At 45.3% G+C, this 10,391-nt stretch overlaps 1 long non-coding RNA gene across 1 annotated transcript in view; it reads right to left on the bottom strand.

Annotated features, from left to right (window-relative positions):
* Positions 1-507: 507 nt before the first annotated feature.
* Positions 508-10,391, bottom strand: part of LOC115278454 — a 10,299-nt gene continuing 415 nt past the window's right edge. Inside the window, exons 2-4 of the long non-coding RNA XR_003902895.1 lie at positions 1,990-2,052; positions 1,500-1,758; positions 508-810 (exon numbers count right to left, since the gene is read on the bottom strand). This is a non-coding gene — a long non-coding RNA (uncharacterized LOC115278454). The remainder of the gene's footprint in view (positions 811-1,499; positions 1,759-1,989; positions 2,053-10,391) is intronic.

The following is a 10,391-nucleotide window of genomic DNA, read 5'->3' on the forward strand; positions in this document are numbered from 1 at the left end:
CAGAAGGGACTGAGCAGCTGGTGGCTGCTGATGGCACTCGCTGTGTCGCTAACTAGCAAATCAGTCCTTCTTCAGGGGAGGGTGAGGCCGCTGGGCATTTGGGGTGGAGTGGTCCGGGGGTAAGGCCCCCTCCAAGTGGGTGAGCCCCCTTGTATGATACATGCACAGCACATCTCTTAACTCTGACTTTGAGAGCAGGGCAAAAGAGATGAATCTTTCAGCTCCATGCTGCCCAAAGCTGGCTGGGTGTCACGTTACCCAGTGGCTTGACAAAAATGGACATCAGTTGACCCTGTTGACAGACCTGGTGATTCAAATGCCTCAGCATGGGGCCTGAAGATCTATATTTCAAGGGTGTCATCACATAATGTATCTGAGGCAGCAGAAAACCACCATGTTGTGTTCTTGAAGCCTCACAACATTTCTAAAGATTTGGGATTTTTAAACCTATTTTGTTGATGAGGTTACTGAGATGTGGTGATTAAGCCAATTTGCTCAAGGCCACACAACTAGTATATCAGGATTCATTCTATCCTTCTGAGATAGAGGAAACTCAAACTTTAAAGATGGCAGAAACAAACATGGTGGGAGTTTCTTTCTTGCTTCACAGAATCAAAAACTGCAGTGAGGGAGTACAGGGACCCAGGTTCCTTCTAGATGCTTGTTCTGCCGTTTCAACATGAGGCTTCCTCCTTGTGATACAAAATGGTTGCTCCAGCTCCAGTCATCACACCCACCTTCTACCTTCCAGGGATAAGGAAAATTAAGGTGCTTTCCATTCCAGACTGAGGAGCTTCAGTAACTTATGACCTGTGGGTGAGAGGGAAGGATTACAGAATAAGGTGTGTAATAGACAGCAAAGCAGGGTATTAGACTGGTTTTTTTTTTTAATTGCACTTCAATGACTTGTTTTGTTCTTTAGGTCTTCTGTAAATAGTCATTTTTACAAACAAGGATATATTGGGGGATTCAGTCATTTCATTTGTAAAATAGTATTTTAGATGCTTATATCCTTTTGAAAAGAAATGTGTGTTCATTATACAAAAAATTTAAAATATCATTGGCACTAATAATAAAACTTCATCTCTCATCCACAGACCATAAGAACCACCTTGTTTTGATCTTTATCCTTTTCATTGTCTATATTTAATATGTTAAAACATTTTAAATTGCAAAAATGGGATCATATGGTGTCCATTGTTTCATAGCCTAATTTAAAAATATTAAATGTGGACATGAGTGGCAGAAGAAGAAGAAGAAGGAGAAGAAGAAGAAGAAGAAGAAGAAGAAGAAGAAGAAGAAGAAGAAGAAGAAGAAGAAGAAGGTGTTTTCTAGAAATTTAAGGCATCAGTGCCTCTTGCGTCTCATTGGCCATAAATACTCATGAGGTCATGTCCTGCTACAAGGGAGATGGGGAAATACAGTCCTCTCTCCCCATTTCAAAATCGAGAGTAGGGATTTCCTCTAGCAACTGGCTGGTGGTTTGTTTGTTTTTTCACCTCAATCTTAGTAACACTCCACGAGACAGACGCTGTCATCTCTGCCCCGTCAGTGAAGAAACTGACACTCAGAGGAGTAAGTGGCTTGCTCGAATCTGACGGCTCCCTGGTGGCAGAGTTAGGGCTCCAACCGGGGTGGGCTTCCTCCGAATTCTGCGCCCTCCCCTCCCGACGTGACACTGTAACGCCAGCCGGAGACGCGGGAAGAAGCCCCTGTCGAGACTTCGCCGCAGGAAAGACACCTTCTTCCATCGCACATCTGGGGAGAAACATCACCACTTGGCCATCACCCGGGCTCGGGAAGGAGAGGAGGTGGGCTGGTCTGCAATGTGAACCCACCCCTGGCCGTCACTGGGAAGACGCCAGGATGCCACATGTGTCCCCCAGCTCGCTGGGACACATCGGTGTGGCTCCTGTCGCTGGAGGCTCCCTCCGGTTTACTTCACCCGAGGGCCCTGTATGATCTCGCCAACCAGGAAATAAGAAGCACCTGAGCACCGATTCAGGTCGATCCCAAGCAGGGCTCCCACGTGGAGGGGGAGGCAAGAGGTTTCTGTGGGGAAGAGGGAAAGGGTCGGCGGTTACATGGGTGAAGAGGGGAAAAAACCGTCAGTCGGTCCTAACAGGCTGAGCTGCTCCCGGGGACACACTGACGTACTCTTCTCCTGGTGTTAACAAGCACAACGCTCCCTGGCAGGTGTGAGCTGCGGTTCTGTCCTCAGAAAGCCCACAGCCGACAGCGTTGTGATCGAGATGTCCACTGTCCTGTTGACTTTTACCAACACTTGCTCGCGAAGCAGTTGCCACTGTGCCCAGCCCAGAGGTCCTGGAACAGTTCAGACAAGGCCGATGAGGCCGTTTCTCTACCGTGGCCTTTCTGACTCCATTTCAAGATGGCTCCAGTCATGTCAAGTTTTCATAATCTGAAGCGGTCGTCCCTCTATTGTCTGTGACAGAGATAATCCCGGGGGTCCAAAAATCGCATGCTTCTCCACGGATGTCAGTATCTTCTGCTCACTTGAAAGGGACGTTCTTTCCCTCAGACAACCCTGTGTGCTCGCTTGTGGAAGAAACTCTCGGCTTTGCTCCGTCACCTCTCCCTCCTCCTCTGCCTCCTCCTCTGATCCGCACGGTGGGCGGCATGACACATATTCCCAAGCCATGTGGCTTGTCACCTGCCTCCACAAAAGGCAAAGGGAGAGACGGAGATGAGAGACATTGTCTCCCACAGGGTTGTGCAACCTTTATCTGCAAAGGATCAGATAGAAGGTATCTGAGACTTTCTGGGCCACAAGGTTTCTGTTAGGATGACTCAGCTCTGCCAATGTAGCACCGAACAGCCATAGACAATATGTCAGTGAATGGCTGGGTTCTGATAAAACTTTATTTACAAAAAAAGGTGAAGGCCTGATTTAACCCACAGGCCATAGTTTGCTAACCTCTGACTTAGTGAGTACATGCCCAGACTGGCATCCATCAACACTTCCTACAAACCCCATCTTCTAGGGTGGATGGGAATTATCTGCCTGAGCTCCTTGAGCCTCAGTTTTCTCATCTCTTAAATGAGAACAAATAGACCTGCCCCCTGCAATTGTGGTAATAAATTCTCTGTTCCCCAAACAAGTCAAACTTGCTCTGACCTCAGGGCCTTTGCACTCACCTTGCTACCCTTTCTACCCCTAAGTGCCCTTCCTTCCAGCTCTTGCATGCTGGCTCTATCTCATCACTCAGTCTCTCAATCTTAGAGGCTTCTCTGTCCAAAGTAGTGAATCTTACAACCGGGCACTTAGCAGAGGCTGATTGATTTAAAGGATGTTGATTCTTTTTGGATGAGGAAAGATAAGATTTTTGCAGACCAGGAATTTCCCAGTGGGAATGTTACCTTTCCTGCTTTTCCAGAATCTTCAGAGCAGGTCATAGTGGAATCTAAGACTCAAGGCAAGGAGAGCCAACAACCTCTTTCCAGCCTGCACTTTTCAGCCGTGGGCACCTCCTCTCTCAGTTGGAATGACTGCGTGAGCTGGCAGGTGAAAGAGAATGAAGGAAGGATCTTCAGGGCCCTTCAGCCAAACCAGGAGCATAGGTCTGGTGACCTGCCCCCACCTCACTGACAAGCCTTCATGAGTCACCCAGAATTTTCCACCTAGATTTATGAAATCCATTTTCCCTGAGACAGACTAAGCCGCTTATAGAGAACCAATATCATTAGGTTAATGATTCCCCATAAATTATTACCCACGCAGCCCAGTTAATCCCACAGATGGAGCATTAATGGTGGAGGGTCAGTCGCTGGCTTTTCAGAGTTCCTGGAATGGCCTTAGCTCAGGCAGATGGCACACCCTAAGGACGGCCTGTGTCCTCCAAATCCAGGGTTGAATCCCCCGCTCCATGATAATCTTCCATCACCCACTTTGGGGCTCCCACTGCAGCCTGGTGCGATGCCCCAAATGAGCATCACTGGATAGGAATGATTTTCTGTCTCGTTTTATCCTCGGTCACGACTTTTCATTTCACACTGATGTCTGATTTATTTATCTGTTTATGAAGCGACCTGTTTGGCCAGAAGCGACAGCCATAGGCATTTGATCAAATAGGGCTGCAAATCTCATCTTCCACCATCCTGAATTTTTATTCCATCATTACTTAACAAAATAGAATTAAGTCAGGGAGAAAGTGAGCTCTTGCATTATGCATTGGCCTCATTTCATTGGTCTCTCTGTTCTTTCTTGGGGATGCAGTATTCTCATGCTACCCAGAGGAAAGCGGCTCCATCTCCAAGGCCTGAGTTCCATCTCTAAGATTCTCTGCACTGATATGCTGGGTTCAGAAAGTTGGCAGAGATGTCCAAGGGGCATGGATTTCACAAGCATCAGATTGTCTTTAGTCAAGCTGGTTCCCGTGGGGCAGCACTCTAGAATGGTTTTCCGTAAACTAACGGTTCTCTAAATTCTAACCTCCATGGAATCAAGTCTGGCTTTTCAGTTTGTCCCATACATCTGGCTATTCCTCACTCAAGGAGGCATGGAGTCACACAGAGCAGACAATATTAGTATCATCGTCATTGTCAAAATTATCAGAAACTGATTATCAAAGTCATTGTCAGGTGCCAGGCACTTTATTAAGGGTTTTTACATATTTATTCCCACTCTATGGATGAGAAAACTGAATAGGAGACAGAACTAGGATTAAATTCTCATCTAGGTACCACCAGAGCCAGGTTCTTAACAACTGTAGGATCCTGCCTTGCGAAGAGCTACTGTCTTACTTGCCAAGGAGGAAGGGAAAGTAATTAATACCTACAGGGCATCTGTGTACCAGCCACCTTTCTGCAGTATATCATTTAGTTCTTAAAGTCCGCTGTGACATATGCACTAATCCATCTAATAGGCAGGAAAGTTGGGGCTTACAAACATGAAAATAATCTGGCTCTAGACCAGAATAGCAGTGATATCCAGCCAAATCAGGGTCTTAAAGGAAAGGTATCATCACATCATTTCTACAGCAGAGGGCTAGGTCCTGAGATGGCCCTGGGGCATTCACAAATCTCACTGTGCAAAACACAGTGCACATGTGTGCCTGGGAGTATTTTCTAAGGAAAGCCCCATAGCTTTGATCAGACCCTTGAAAGGATTCAAACCCAAGACCTGGTTAAGAGATAATTGATCTAGAAGACGGGAAGCTGCACACAAGACGACTTTAAATCCTTGTTGACTTCAGGCGATCAGCCGTCAATGCACATATTTTCAGTACTGACTCTGCATGGATGCCATGAAAAATATAGAGATTGAGACCCTTCCTTGTCTCAAAGGAGACAAGTGATAGGAGAAACAAGATCCCCTGGAGAAGAGAATCCAGACTGTACACTGTGACCCACAAACAAGGTTCAGACTTGTTTTTTTTTTTTTTCTCATCCCTCAGGACTCAGAATTAAGGTCATTTCACAAAAAGCCTTCTTGAACTTGCGTGACTCTAGCATATCCCCCTTAGTTCTTATCACAGCCTATGATTGTTTTGTCTGTGTGTTTACTTACTCACTATCTGTCTCCCCAGCAGGAAGAAAGCTCATGGGGGCTGAGGCTTGTCCACCCTGTGCACCATCTGCAGGACCTGCCATCATGCCTGGCATAGAGTTGGTGACCAACAGTATGGAACAAATGGATGGGCCTGTCATTTACCCCCTCTGAGCCTCAGTTTCGTCACCCACAAAGTGAAGGCTTGGATATGGGTGGTCTCCAAATTATGCTCCCCGGGTCCCCTATGTCTCCTCAAAGTGCCTCAAGACCCCAAAGGAGAAAAAGAGGTATATATGGTGGAGTTCCTAGTCTCCTAGCCCCACCCTTTCTGTGTCTTTTAAATATTGCCACTTGGAGTAGGAGTTTGTATGAATGAAAAAGAATTCTTCAGCTCAAAGGTAAAGTTCTAAACTGTTGGATGCTGAGGCTCTTTTCAGCTTTAAAGTCTATGACCTGTGACTATTAACCACTATGAGTGTCACAGAGAAAGAGCCTCAGCATGAGGGAGAGGGAAGAGGTGCCACCTGGCTGGGCCATCAGGAAGACCCAATCAGGGCAAGACTTGAATCAGACCTTGAAGGACACATGGGGAAACCGGAATAGGCAGGCAAAGCATCCAGAGCCATGGCAGTGAATGGGACCTAGAGGGGGCATTGAACAAGCAAGAATAGTTCTAAGACTGTAGTCTCGAAGGATGCTCCCTGAATCAGCAGCATCACCATCAGCTGGAACTTGCTGGACCTCAAGTATGTCATGCTAAGCAAAATAAGTCAGGCAGAGAAGGACAGATATCATATGTTTTCACTCAAAGGTCTAACAAGAGAAACTTGACAGAGGACCATAGGGAGGGGAAGGGAAGAAAAAAAGTTAGGGAGAGGGAGAAAGGCAAATCATGAGAGACTCTTGAATACTGAAAACAAGCTGAGGGCTGAAGGGGGAGAGGGGAAGGGAAGGGAGGTTATGGACATGGAGGAGGGCACTTGTGGGGAAGAGCACTCGGTGTTATATGGAAACCAACTTGACAATAAACTATAAAAAGAAAATGCAAATTCTCAAGCCCCACCCCAGGCCTACTGAGCCAGAAACTCTGGGCGGTGGGACCCAAAAATCTGTATTTTAATAAGTCCTCCAGATGATTCTATGCACCCCCAAGTCCTAAGGTCATAAGGGTAGGGCAGAAGGGTGAGATGTCTGCCCAAATCCAACTACTGAGCAGTCATGACACAGTCCTGGGGGAAAACCTGCTTCATCTTAATTTTCTCAGCCACATTACAACCACCTGGAAAAACTTCCAAGTTTCTAATGCCTGGGCCACACGAAGAGCAATTAAGCCAGAATCACAGGAATGGTGCCAAGGCATGTGTATCTTCTTAAACCTCCCCTTGCAATTCCACTGTAGAGACATGGTTGAGTAGCATGGCATCTGTACGTTTTTGTAGAATGCGTGGCAAGGGTAGCCAGGACACAATACACCTGGAAATTCTGCCGGATAATTAGCTTGCTGGGGTTTGCTGCAGAGAGGTTGATGGTGGTACTGCTCACAGGGGGAATTAATGTATTACAAAGGGGAGAATGCATTGAGTTAATTGGTAAATGTTCCTCATAAGTAGTTCTGTGTGAGGGAGAGAGAAAGAGGGGGGTAGGAGGAGAGGAGAGGTATAATCGTGTGGTTGTGTAAGTTATCTCTTGTTGCTAGAAATAGAATGTATTGCATTGGTAGAATTAGGTGAAAAGTCTTAAAGAATACATTGAACACTGAGGTCATCCCAAGAAAAAGGGTCTTGAATGGAATTGGGGAAGCTGTTCTGCAGAAGACAAGGAAAAGATTAACCCTGTGTCACAGAGGTCAGGACTCTGCGATCTGGAGTTCAAATGCCATCCCTCTCATTTCATAGCTATGAGATGCTGCCCCTCCATTCCAGTCTGTTCATTTGTAAAGCAGGGGTAACAATAGTTTCTATCCCACGATTAAATACCTCAATCCATGCAATGTGTTAACGGCAGTTGCTATAATAACTGTTGTTGTTGTTGTTTATAGGGTTGTGGATAAAAAGGGATGCACTGAACCAGGAACTTGAGGATTTCCTGGCGTGGGACATGCTTTTCTTTCCCCAAAATGTGGCTGTGATTCTGGTAAAGAAGCCATGTGTATGTGAATCCATGCAGTCTCACATGTTCTACCTGTGTTGGCTTCTTACCAGGTGCAGTGAGTGTTGCTTCAATTGCTCTCTAGTGTGGCCATCATCAAGGAGTATCAAATCAGCTCTAAAGCTGAGGAAGAGCTCAGAGACTGCCGGCCAACATAGTGGCTGAGTTGGCATCAGAACCCTCTCCACCCTCCGAGCACATAGGAATGCTGGATAAAGTATAACATCAAAAGCTTCAAATACATAGCTTGGATCAAAAACAAACATAAAGGAAAAGAGAATCCCAGGTGTCAGAAAGGATGAGCAAATGAAATGAGCCATACGTCCCTGTGTAAAGCCCAAAGCAGGCAAACATAAAGGGCTTTCCATCCATGAAAGAGGCACTGGGAAGCTCTACCCACTGGCTTAAGCACATGGCTTGCAGGCAAGTTGGCCACCCCAGAACACAGGGGGTAAAAGATTCATGGGGAGAAATTTAAATATCAAAGCTGTGCCATGAGCTTCCCTGATCTTGGACCCTGGGAATCCCAAAGAAAAAATTCCCACTGAAGATGAGTTCACAGTTAAAAATTGTAAAGCACATAGGAAACCAAGCACCCGTGAGAGTCAGAAGATACAACTGATCAAGGAATTCACACCATAGAAACTACATGCACAAGTCTATTTAAAAGTCTCTTTGAGGCTATTTGAGTGTATGTTCAGCAAAATAAAGGGAAGAAATAGAGTCAGCAGCAGCTACAGATCATTAATCATGAGACACAAAGCCTGCATGAGGGAGATTTATGTGGTAAGCATTGGGTGGTCTCCTGCTCGGTCTCACCCTGCTGGCTTCAAGGATGTGAGGCAAGGGAGTGAGGAAGGGACACTCATACCTGTGTAGGATGATATGGTCTTTCCAGAAAAGGGAAGTTACCAATATCATTCAGAAGCCTTACATTTTTTGCACATACTTTGGAGAGATTCACTCTTAGGGATTTATTCTAAAGAAATAATAATGGATACGAGCAAAGATTATCTATGAGGATTTTTTTTCAGTGCTGAAAAATTGGAAACATTCTAAATGTCCAGCAGCAAGAGATTTATCAAATAAATGAGGATAGATCCAGATGTTAGGATTCTAGGCAGGCATTAAAATAGATACTGTAGAAGAATGTTTAATGGCATGGAAAGATGTTCATAACATTGGAAGTAAAAAGGCAGACTTTTGTTGTGATTGCATGGGCAGTGCAGATTCCATTTTATACGTGTAAGATAAATACTGTGGTTTGATATTTTATTGTGGAAACTGAATTATGAAAAATAGATACAATACTAGAAGCAAAGGTCACAAATAGAATTCTCCTTGAATAGTAATATGTTATGTCATTGATGGAAAGATACTACTGGCCTCATTGAAAAATAAAAATTGCCTTTAATGGAAAAAGGTAGGGAAACTTTGGAGACATTACATGATGCAAAGAAACAGAGCCCCTCACAGACAGAGATTTCCAGTTTCCCTGACGTTCTCCATGAGGATGGCTACTGTCAATAATAAGACTGTGTGGGGTCAGTGTCTCCCTACACATTGTTCCCAGCTTCCTCTCTCTTCTGTCTGTTCTGGAGACTCTGGCTTCTGGTCTGCTTGAAGTCAGGTGATGGCACTTGATTCCAAAGAGCGCACTTCATTCCTCGTAGTTCACTGAAAGGCTGGATTAAGAGATGGAATCTTCAAGAATATTTCAGAATACCAAGGCCACCTGAGGTATGGTGCTGACTGGAGTATAGATTTTTTTCTGTCTTTCTTTCTTTATATTTGCTAAATATTACTCTGTGAAGTAGTCATGACAAGCTCTAGGGAACAAAATAAGCCCTAACTCAGGACTGTGGCACAATAACTTTTTTTTTCCCTAAACTAAAACCCTGACACCATCTTCTGACTATTTCCATTTCGGATACACAGCTCTGAAGGTCAAGGCAGCAGGGACAGGAGGGCATAGAGGTGGCACACCCGCCCCTACATCCCTTACGACAGAAAACACGTGTCGTTTCAAGGCACACGTCACTGGCTGAACTAATCACACGGCAAGGCGCTGGGAACCATTCTTTACTTGCTCGGGAAGTCTCCTAAATTACATCTACAGGACACTGGTAATCCTCAACATCCGCTCTAATGAATACAATTTTAACACACATGCCAGGGTGGGGGGTGTTGTCCCATTAGAAGTAATCTCTAAAGGAAAGCATGTGCTATCTCTCCAGGGAACCTTCACGGAGGTCGCTGGCTTTTGTAAAATAAGTGGATGATTTTCTAGGTCTTGGGAAGCTCTCAGCAACCTCTTTGCCAACTGCCTCCCACAGACAGTTAAATCTCCCTGTTCTGGAAGAAACCAAATTCAGGGCACAAATCCCTGTGTTATACGATGGTGGGGCTGGTTGGCCCTGAAGCACAACAATGTCCCCCTGGCCCCGGATACTTCCTCCTCTTCCACTGCCACCCTCCATGTGGCCCAGGATGGCGGCTCCTGCTTGAGACATTGTCCTCCCAGAATTCCATCCAAAAGCAGAATGAGGCATTTCTCTAGTGCAACAACTTTTATCAAGAAAGAAAACCTTTGGATGTCCTCTTTGGAGAAGTGTCTGTTCATATCTTCTGCCCATTTTTTCACTGGATTATTTGTTTTGTGATTGTGAAGTTTGGTGAGTTCCTTGTACATTTTTGATATTAGCCCTTTATCTGATATGTCATTTGCAAC

The sequence above is a fragment of the Suricata suricatta genome, chromosome 14, assembly GCF_006229205.1.
Source record: "Suricata suricatta isolate VVHF042 chromosome 14, meerkat_22Aug2017_6uvM2_HiC, whole genome shotgun sequence".
Lineage (NCBI taxonomy): Eukaryota > Metazoa > Chordata > Mammalia > Carnivora > Herpestidae > Suricata > Suricata suricatta.